Here is a 10087-nt window from a genome sequence, read left to right as displayed (position 1 = left end):
AGCCCGTATTATATAAAATGTTAAAGGGACTTCTTTAAGAAAAAGAAGATCAAAACTATGAACATTAAAATGACAACAAGCTCACAAATATCAACAACTGAACCTGAAAAACAAAAACAAAAACAAACTAAGCAAACAATTGGAACAGGCACAGAATCATAGAAATGGAAGTCACATGGAGGGTTATCAGCTGGAAGGGGAAAAGGGAGAATGGGGGAAAAGGTATGGGGATTAAGAAGTGTAACTAGTAGGTACAAAATAGACAGAACGATGTTATAATAGTATAGGAAATGGAGAAGCCAAACAACTTGTATGCATGACCCATGGACATGAGCTAAGGTGAGGGGATGGCTGGAGGGAATGGAGGTACTGGGCAGAGGGGGGCAAAGGGGTAAAAATTGGGACAACTGTAGTAGCATAATCAATAAAATATACTTTAAAAAAGTATACAAAATATTACAGCTGCAAAGAACTGTGTCCATATAAGCACTTACATTTGTTAATGTTGCTAGGATAATCAGTTAGTCTTTAACAAGGTTCTTATTATAAGCCCATTTGCTGACTATAATGAACACTTGTGGCATTCTAAATTATTAAAACGTTTGGCTCGAAAGATGATGACAGGGCTAAATCAGTTTACTAATAGTGTGTCAGAAATAGTATTGTAATGTGAAATTTTTGAAGGGAACTCTATCCAGTAGTACATAGGACCACAATAATATAGATCCTGTATTTCAGCACAAAATTTTCACTGATGTTTTCTTCCCCATAGTTCATTTCTACTCCTCTATTAATAGGGTCCTAACATTTTATCGCATCTGAGGACAAGATTATGTCTAAAGGAGAAGATAATCTTAGGGGTTTGAGGTGGGGAGAGAAATATTATACTGTTACTTTTTTCCATTTAGTCTGTATGGTGGAGACATTAACAATGCCCAAACTCTGGTCAAGAAAAAAGGTATATAGGGAGTTAGATTCTTCTATTTCTGTGGCAGGAATGCAATCGTATCAAGCTTTTAGTGTTTTTGTGGTAGGCCATTGCCTTTCCATGAGAGTTCCTGAATTAATTTCCACAGAGACTGTATGACTTTCTTTTTAACAAATGATTTGTTTTCTTCTGATAAATTTAGATTATCAATATCATTTTCTCTTGGAGAGATTTTTAGTTCAGATCCAGGTAAAAAGCTCAGCTCCAGGCTTACTAGCTATGGAGCTTTGGGTAGTCGAATTACCGTGGCTAAGCCTTAGTGTCTACTTTGGACTATTGTGAAAATTAGTAGAAATGGCAGAAAAGTGGCAAACAGGGCCAGGCACACTGGAAGCTTGCAATACATGTTAGGCTGTCATTATTCTTCAAGGGGCTCATCAGGCTGACCCTAGAAAGGAGAAATTCCCTCTCTGTTCTTGAGGTACAAAAACTCCTGGGGATTCAAGTTTCCCAACCCTGACTTCCAGCCAAGATGGAGGCATAGGTAGATACACTTTGCCTCCTCACACAACCAAAAGAAGGACAACAACAAGTTTGAAAACAAAAAATAACCAGAACTGCCAGAAAATTGAACTGTAGGGAAGTCCAACAACAAAGGAGCTAAAGAAGAAACATTCATCCAGACTGGTAGGAGAGGTGGAGACAGGAAGCTGGGGTGGAGAGGATACATGGTAAGGCAGTGGCTGGTGGACCAGGGGGTCCCACATTTGTGTGCAGATAAACCATGAGGAACAGCTGGGGAGCAAGACAGAGCACACAACCCAGGGTTCTAGTGTGGGGGAAAAAAGTCTGTGAAAACCTGTGGGGGTTGTGGTGGCAGGAGAAACTCCTAACCTCACAAGAGAGTCCATTGGAGAGACCCACAGGGTCCTAGAAGGTGCACAAACCCACCTACCCACCCAGGAATCAGCACCAGAAGGGCCCAATTTGCTCCTGGGTAGCAAGGGAAGTGACTGAAAGCCAGCTGAGTCGAGCAAGTGGCATTGTTTCCTCTTAGACCCCTCACACACCCACAGTGTCACAATGCAGCCACCTGGATTGCCCCGCTCTGACTAGTACCTAAGGCTCTGACCCTTACAATGTAAATATTTCTTTGCCCACTGAGACAAAGAAATATGGCCCAAATGAAAGAAAAGATCAAAATTCCAAAAATAAAACTGAGCGATGAACAGATAGCCAATCTATCAAGTGCACAGTTCAAAACACTGGTAATCTCGATGCTCACAGAAATGGTGGAGTATGGTCGCAAAATGGAGGAAAAAGGGAAGGCTATGCAAAGTGAAACAAAGAAAAATATACAGGGAACCCACAGTAAAGGGAAGGAAACGGGGACTCAAATCAAGGATTGGGAGCAGAAGGAAGAGATAAACATTCAGCCGGAGCAGAATGAAGAAACAGGAATTCAGAAAAATGAGGAGAGGCTTAGGAACCTCTGGGACAACTTTAAACAATCCAACATCCAAATCATAGGGGTGCCAGAAGGAGAAGAGGAAGAGCAAGAAATTGAAAACTTATTTGAAAAAATAATGAGGGAGAAATTCCCCAGTCTGGTGAAAGGAATAGTCTGCCAGGAGATCCAGGAAGCTCAGAGAGTCCCAAAGAAGTTGGATCCAAGGAAGCACACAGCAAGACACATCATAATTACATTACATTACCCAAGATTAAAGAAAGGGAGAGAATCTTAAAAGCAGCAAGAGAGAAAAGGAGACAGTTACGTACAAAGGAGTTCCCATAAGACTGTCAGCTGACTTCTCAAAAGAAGCCTTGCAGGCAAGAAGGGGCTGGTAAGGATTCCAAGTCATGAAAGGCAAGAACCTACATCCAAGATTACTGTATCCAGCAAAGCTATCATTTAGAGTGGAAGGGCAGATAAAGTGCTTCCCAGACGAGGTAAAATTAAAGGAGTTCATCACTAAGGCCTTATTATATGAAACGTCAAAAGGACTTAGCTAAGAAAAAAAAAAGAGAAAAAACTAGGAATGTAAAATGACAACAAACTCTCAACTATCAACAACTGAACCTACAAAAAACCCCACAAAAATAAGAGCAAAATGAGCAAACAACTAGAACAGGAACTAAATATCAGAGGGGAAATAAAGATCAGAGGGGAAAAAGGGGGGAAAGATTGGGGGAAAAGGTACAGTGAATAAGAAGCATAATTCATAGATACAAAATAGACAAGGGGAGGATAAGAATAGTATAAGAAATAGAGAAGCCAAAGAACTTACATGAATGAACGTGGACATAAACTAAGGGGAGCTGGTACTGGGGGAAGGGGTGGTGCAGCACAGAAGGGAATAAAGGGGGGGAAAAATGGGACAACTGTAATAGCATAATCAATAAAATATATATTTTTTTAAAAAGTAAAAAAAAAGTTTCCCAACCTAAATTCAGAAGAGCCTGTGCAGCCATGATACTGTATTTCCGCTCTTCTGGCCATTTCCATCCTGAGCTCCTCTTTTCTCTTGCAGGAGTGTTCATACTAATTTGGGTTGCAACTTCATTTACATGATTGTCTATTTTTATGCAATGACATATTTCACTGACTCCATCAGAAACAGCTTTATTAATTGTATGCTTTTTGAACTTATATTGATAGTGGAAAAGAAGAGTGGAAAGGAGCCAGACTTTGTTTTAGTTTTGTGGTGTGTAAGGTCCTAAATATGATAGAATTAGAGATGAGAGGGGGATTAATAATATGGTCCCCTTTATCTCACAGAGCTGAATTTGCAAATGGTGTAGCAGATGTAAGCTAAGACAAGAGGGAAAAGACACCAGACAGTAATATTTTAGAGTATTAAACCTGCAGGTAGATATTTTTTCTTTTTGAATGTAGAGCATTCTGAGAGAGAATTGTGCAAAAATCTTTCCATAAGCAGAGGTGCAACTGATATTATATAAGATACAATTAAACATATTTATTTATTGTCTCTTTGCCTCTACTATTGATAGAATGTAAGGCTATTGTTGGCATTTACTCTATATTGTAAATATATAAAACAGTAAACATGCAGTAAATATTTATTGAGTGAATGCTATTATAAGAAGAGCTTAAGAATTATTTTTCTACCAGAGATTCATTCAGAAACTGTAATTAAGTGTTCACTTTGGCAGCACATATGCTAAAATTGGAACAATACAGAGAAGATTGGCATGGCCCTGCACAAGGATAATATGCAAATTCTTGAAGCATTCTATATTTTTACAAACCAGACACACTGATCTGAATGGTATTAAAATGTTAAAAGTTAAAAAAAAAAACCTGTTAGCATTGGAATTGACATTCTGAAAGCATAACTGGCCAGGAGATTCCTCCCTGCCACAGCAGGGTGAACCATAGGCATCCCTCCAAGATTAGAATAACATTTTAGGAGAAAGGAAATCTTAGAAAACAACAGGAGGATGAAGGAAATTTTTGAAAAGCATCAAGTGATTCAACCAAGTAGTAGAAAGTGACCTTTGCTTTGGAAAGCATAAAGCCCTTGAAGTGGTTGTGGCTTCAGTAATAACAAGGTAAGTCTGCAAGCAGTGGGCCTACACCACAATATGGTAGTTATCAAAGTGTCTTATCTGTTTAAATGCTCATTTCCTTGCCTTCTCTTGAACTTCCAGCCTAAGGCTTTCTCTCTGCAGCATAGTCTATATGCTCACAGGAAGCTTTGCCTCTGCAGATATCACAGGGGTTCCCCATGCTCCCACTTACCATGAAAAAAAAAAAAAGGGAAAACACTATTCTGTTTTGGAGATAGGTAGTCTCCCAGAGAGAACCTCTGGTGGCTGGAATCCAATTTCTTGATATTTCTGAAATTGGAATCTGTTATAACTAGAGAATACCAAAGGATAATGGGTTCCTGTTACTAACCAGACACTCAGAAAAAAGCATAGAAGTGTCTTGGCTCTATGAAAAGCTGACACTAGTCTTTTCATAAAACATGAGACTTGTGAGGACATATTGTAGTAATTCCATAACTAGCAACTCATGGCCATGGCTCTGTGGGGTTTTTAACCCTCTCTAAGGTTTTGATCAGAACTCTGTCTTTAAAAAGAGTGTAATTTAGGCAGCTTCAAAGCAGGACTTGGGTTTCTATTACTGGTTTGACATTCCTTATCCAGTTCTCCCATCTGGTTTGTCTTTTGATTTCAATTAGTGAATGAGCAAAGGTGGTGAGAGCAGCATCGTGCTTGGGTGCACCTAGTACAACATCAAGTTCAAAAGTACAATCATGATCTTGTCTTATTTGTGAAATCTGTGCTCAGCTGTTTCAAACCTCCTGTGTCCTAGTTAGTAGTGGCAAATGAGAAATCACTGAATCCTTTCCCCATAGTGGTTAGAGGCAGCTAATTTATGATAATTGAACATAAATGACAATGGGAATGGTATACAATTCAGGCCACTTTGGCTGCCAAGTGACAGAAACAGCCTAGCTTAAACAAAGAAGGAACTTAGCTCATGTAATTGAAAGTCAGGAAGAACTGGATCTAGATCAGTATTCAGGTGATGTCAGAAACCTCTTTCTCTGTCTCTGACCTTCCTTCTGTGTTGGATGGAAGCTTTTTACCACATGGCAGCAATATAGCTCCAGATTTACATGAGCCTAAAAGTCTAAGATCCTAGGAAACATATGTCTGTCCCAACAGCACAGCAAAAGTTCCCAAGTGGGGTCTGAAAGTCTCTGTGAGAACCATGGGGCCCATCCAGGAGGTATGGTTGTAGCCTGAGGTTGGAGTACTCTGACCATGTTTGGGTGGGTGCCTGACCTTGGGCTGGGAGTGGAGCAGACCACTGAGTCTTTAGGCAGAGACAGGCTTACTGTGGAAGAGGGGAGAGGATTTTTCTTAAAGGAAGGAACGCTGGGAAGACAAAACACCATATGGCCCAGAAATGAGGTTTTCCATAGATAGTTTGGGTGGGGCAGTAGTGTAACCACATCCCGACAGCACCCTTGGGGCCTCTATTACTTCTAGAGGCTACACTGAGTATGTGTTAGATGGTACAGCCTATGACCTAAGCCTCTGTGTTTGTCTCAGAGCCCAGAAAGTAGCAGCAGAGGAACAAGGAATGGGTAGGTCATAATCATTCACTTATTGGACTGAGAAGGACTTGATGTGAAGGGTGCTCTTGTGGGGCAGTAATGGAAGGGATGGCCAGGCCTAAGAGATGCAGTCTAGTCCAGAGCATCAGAGACATTCCCAGCTCTGGCTGTTAGAGAGGAGGTAGTGATGGGTGGAGGTTTTGCAAGTGATTCTAGGCAGAGACCTTCTAGTTAACACCTACTTATTCTTCAAAACTCACCTTAAATACTGCTTTCCCAGAGAAGCCTGCCTTGGACCTGCCATCACCAAACTTTCACAGTATCATGTCATCATATGTAAATAACTTATAATTATTTGACTAGGAGGTAGTGCGGAAAGTTTGGTAGTGCGGTAGCACATGGGCCTGGACCTCATCAGGTTTGCCTACCACTGAATGCCCAGTACATGGTCAGCGCCTAACACATTAATAACCATGCAATGACTTTTTTTTTGGGTGAATGAGTACTACAGATGTCCAAGTAACAGCAACTGGTTTTACTATGAAAATGTAACAAACTATATTCCCTTGTTGTGTCCTATAGTTTGATCTCTTATTTCCTCACTTGGGTGAATTAACGAGGTGCTATTTTAGAGAGCCCGGGTAACCCAAAAGAAGCTTCAGATAATCAGGAGCCTGTTTTACTGTATATGATTAATTGATTTTCTTCCAAATGTGTGAAATAAATATATATGATTTAAATGGGAAAAAAGACCTATCTGGAATATAATTGAGAACCATAGGAATCTTCGGCTTTTTCTTTTTAATTAATTAATTTAATTTTTAAATACATTTGTCTCTACCTTCCCCCCACCTCTTTCCCTTGCCCCTCCCACCTTCCCTCCCTCAGCTCTTCCCCTTTGGTTTTGTCCATGAGTCCTTGCTATATGTTCCTTGACTTTGCCCTTCCCTTCCCTTTCCCTGCCCCCACCCCCTTCCCTCTTGTCTCTCTTGATTTCTTTTCCTTTCAGTGTTGCTGGTCATATTTTCCTTGCTTCTTTGCATTGTTGGTTAGGTTCCGCTTATAGGTGAGATCATATGGTATTTGTCTTTCGCCCCCTGGCTTATTTCGCTTAGCATGATGCTCTCCAGTTCCATCCATGCTGTCGCAAAGTTTAGTACTTCTTTTTTCTTTCTGCTGCGTAGTATTCCATTGTGTATATGTACCATAATTTTTTGATCCAATCATCTACTGACGGGCATTTAGGTTGCTTCCAACACGTGGCTATTGTAAATTGTGCTGCTATGAACATAGGGGTGCATAGGTTCTTTTGTATTGGTGTTTCCTGGTGTTCTTAGGGTATAGTCCAGCAGGGGAATCACTGGATCAAAAGGAAGTTCCATTTTCAGCTGTTTGAGAAAATTCCACACTGCTTTCCACAGTGGCTGCACCAGTATGCATTCCCACCAACAGTAGACTAGGGTTCCCTTTTCTCCACAGCGTCGCCAGCACCTGTTGTTTGTTGATCTGTTTATGATGGCCATTCTGACCGGTGTGGTTTTTATCTGCATTTCTCTGATGGCTAGTGATGCTGAGGATCTTTTCAAATACCTCTGGGCCCTCTGTATCTCCTCCTTGGAAAAGTGTCTGCCCAGGTCCTTTGCCCATTTTTTGATTGGATCGTTTGTCTTCTTGGAGTAAAGTCGAGTGAGTTCTTTGTATATCTTGGAGATCAAACCTCTATCTGATGTATCATTAGCAAATATATTTTCCCAAATGGTTGTCTCCCTTTTCATTTTGCTGATGTTTTCTTTAGCCGTGCAGAAGCTTCTTATTTTGATGAGGTCCCACTTGTTTATTCTTTCCTTTATGTCCCTTGCTTTAGGAGACATATCAGTGAAAAAATTGCTGCGTGGGATATCTGAGAGTTTCCTGACAATGTTCTCCTCTAGGATTTTGATGGTGTTGCGACTTATATTTAAGTCCTTTATCCATCTTGACTTTATTTTTGTGTATGGTGTCAGCTGATGATCCAATTTCAATTTTTTGCATGTAGCCATCCAGCTCTCCCAACACCATTTGTTGAAGAGGCTATTATTACTCCATTTTATGCTTCTGCCCCCTTTGTCAAATATTAGTTGCCCATATAGACCTGGGCTTATTTCTGGGCTTTCTATTCTGTTCCACTGGTCTATGGGTCTGTTCTTGTGCCAGTACCAGATTGTTTTGAGTATAGTGGCTTTGTTAGTAGAGTTTGATGTCCGGTATTGTGATCCCTCCTACTTTGTGTTTCTTTCTCAAAATTGCTGCGGCTATTCGAGGTTGTTTATGGTTCCATATAAATTTTTGAAATGTCTGTTCTATTTCTGTGAAATACGTCATTGGTATCTCAATAGGGATTGCGTTGAATCTATAAATTGCTTTTGGTAGTATGGACATTTTGAGGATATTAATTCTTCCAATCCATGAGCACGGTATATGCTTCCATTTATTTGTGTCTTCCTTAATTTCTTTTTTCAATGTTGTATAGTTTTCTGCATACAGGTCTTTTGTGTCTTTGGTTAAATTTATCCCTAGGTACTTTATCTTTTTTCGTGCTATATCGAATGGTATATTGTTCCTGATTTCTTCTTCTTCTATTGCATTGCTGGTGTACAAAAACGCCTTTGATTTCTGAATGTTGACTTTGTATCCTGCTGTTTTGCCAAATTCACTTATTAGGTTGAGGAGTTTTTTGGTAGAGTCTACGGGGTTCTCAATGTACACTATCGTGTCATCTGCAAACAATGATAGTTTTACTTCCTCCTTTCCTATTTGGATGCCTTTTATCTCTTTCTCTTGTCTGACCGCTGTGGCTAGGACTTGCAATACGATGTTGAAAAGAAGCGGTGAGAGCGGGCATCCTTGTCGTGTTCCCGATCTTAGTGGGAAATCTTTCAGTTTTTGCCCGTTGAGTATGATATTGGCTGTAGGTTTTTCATATATGGCCTTTATTACGTTGAGGAATGCCCCATTTATTCCCATTTTGCTGAGTGTTTTGATCATAAATGGGTGCTGTACCTTGTCAAATGCTTTTTCTGCATCTATCGAGATGATCATGTGGTTTTTGTCTTTTCTTTTATTGATGTGGTGTATCACGTTTACTGATTTGCGTATATTGAACCATCCCTGCATCCCTGGGATGAATCCCACTTGATCGTGGGGCATAATCTTTTGATTGTATTGCTGGATGCGGTTTGCCAATATTTTGTTGAGGATTTTAGTATCTATGTTCATTAGCGAAATTGGCCTGTGGTTTTCTTTCTTTGTAGGGTCTTTATCTGGTTTTGGGATCAGGGTGATGGTGGCCTCATAGAAAGAGTCTGGGAGTCTTCCCTCCTCTTGGACTTTTTGGAATAGTCTGAGAAAGACAGGGGTTAGCTCTTCCTTAAGTATTTTGTAAAATTCTCCTGGGAAACCGTCCGGCCCTGGGCTTTTGTGTGCTGGGAGTTTCTTGATTACTGCTTCAATTTCCCCAGCTGTTATCGGTCTGTTCAAGCTTTCTGTTTCTTCCTCCTTCAGTGTTGGAAGATTATACTTTTCTAAAAATTTGTCCATTTCATCAAGATTTTCCAATGTCTTGGAATATAATTGTTCATAATAGTTTCTGATGATCATTTGTATTTCTGTGGTATCAGTTGTCATTTCTCCTCTTTCATTTCTGATATTATTAATTTGGGTCCTCTCCCTTTTATTCTTGATGAGTCTGCTTAAAGGCTTGTCAACTTTATTTATCTTTTCAAAGAACCTGATCCTGGATTGGTTGATCCTCTGAATTGTTCTTTTTGTCTCTATGTCATTCAGTTCTGCTCTAATCTTGACTATTTCCTTCCTTCTCCTTGCTCTGGGATTTATTTGTTGTTGTTTCTCCAGTTCTTGAAGTTGTAGTGTTAGGTCTTTTATTTGAAATGTTTCTATCTTTTTAAGGTAAGCCTGTATTGCTATGAACTTCCCTCTCAGGACTGCCTTTGCTGTGTTCCTTAGGTTTTGGACAGTTGTCTGTTCATTTTCATTTGTTTCCAGAAATTTTTGGATTTCTTCTCTTATC

General features: G+C 40.0%; 1 non-coding gene across 1 annotated transcript; it reads left to right on the top strand.

The window, feature by feature from the left end:
- Nucleotides 1-4086: 4086 nt before the first annotated feature.
- Nucleotides 4087-4192, top strand: LOC129076812 (U6 spliceosomal RNA). The gene has a single exon (XR_008529758.1). It is a non-coding gene; the product is annotated as a U6 spliceosomal RNA (small nuclear RNA).
- The last annotated feature ends 5895 nt before the right edge of the window (nt 4193-10087 follow it).

This window comes from Pteronotus mesoamericanus, unplaced genomic scaffold (genome assembly GCF_021234165.1).
Source record: "Pteronotus mesoamericanus isolate MK-2021 breed Mesoamerican mustached bat unplaced genomic scaffold, CSHL_Meso_final contig_64, whole genome shotgun sequence".
Lineage (NCBI taxonomy): Eukaryota > Metazoa > Chordata > Mammalia > Chiroptera > Mormoopidae > Pteronotus > Pteronotus mesoamericanus.
The sequence above is the reverse complement of the archived record's forward strand: the minus strand, read 5'-3'. Positions and strand labels throughout refer to the sequence as shown.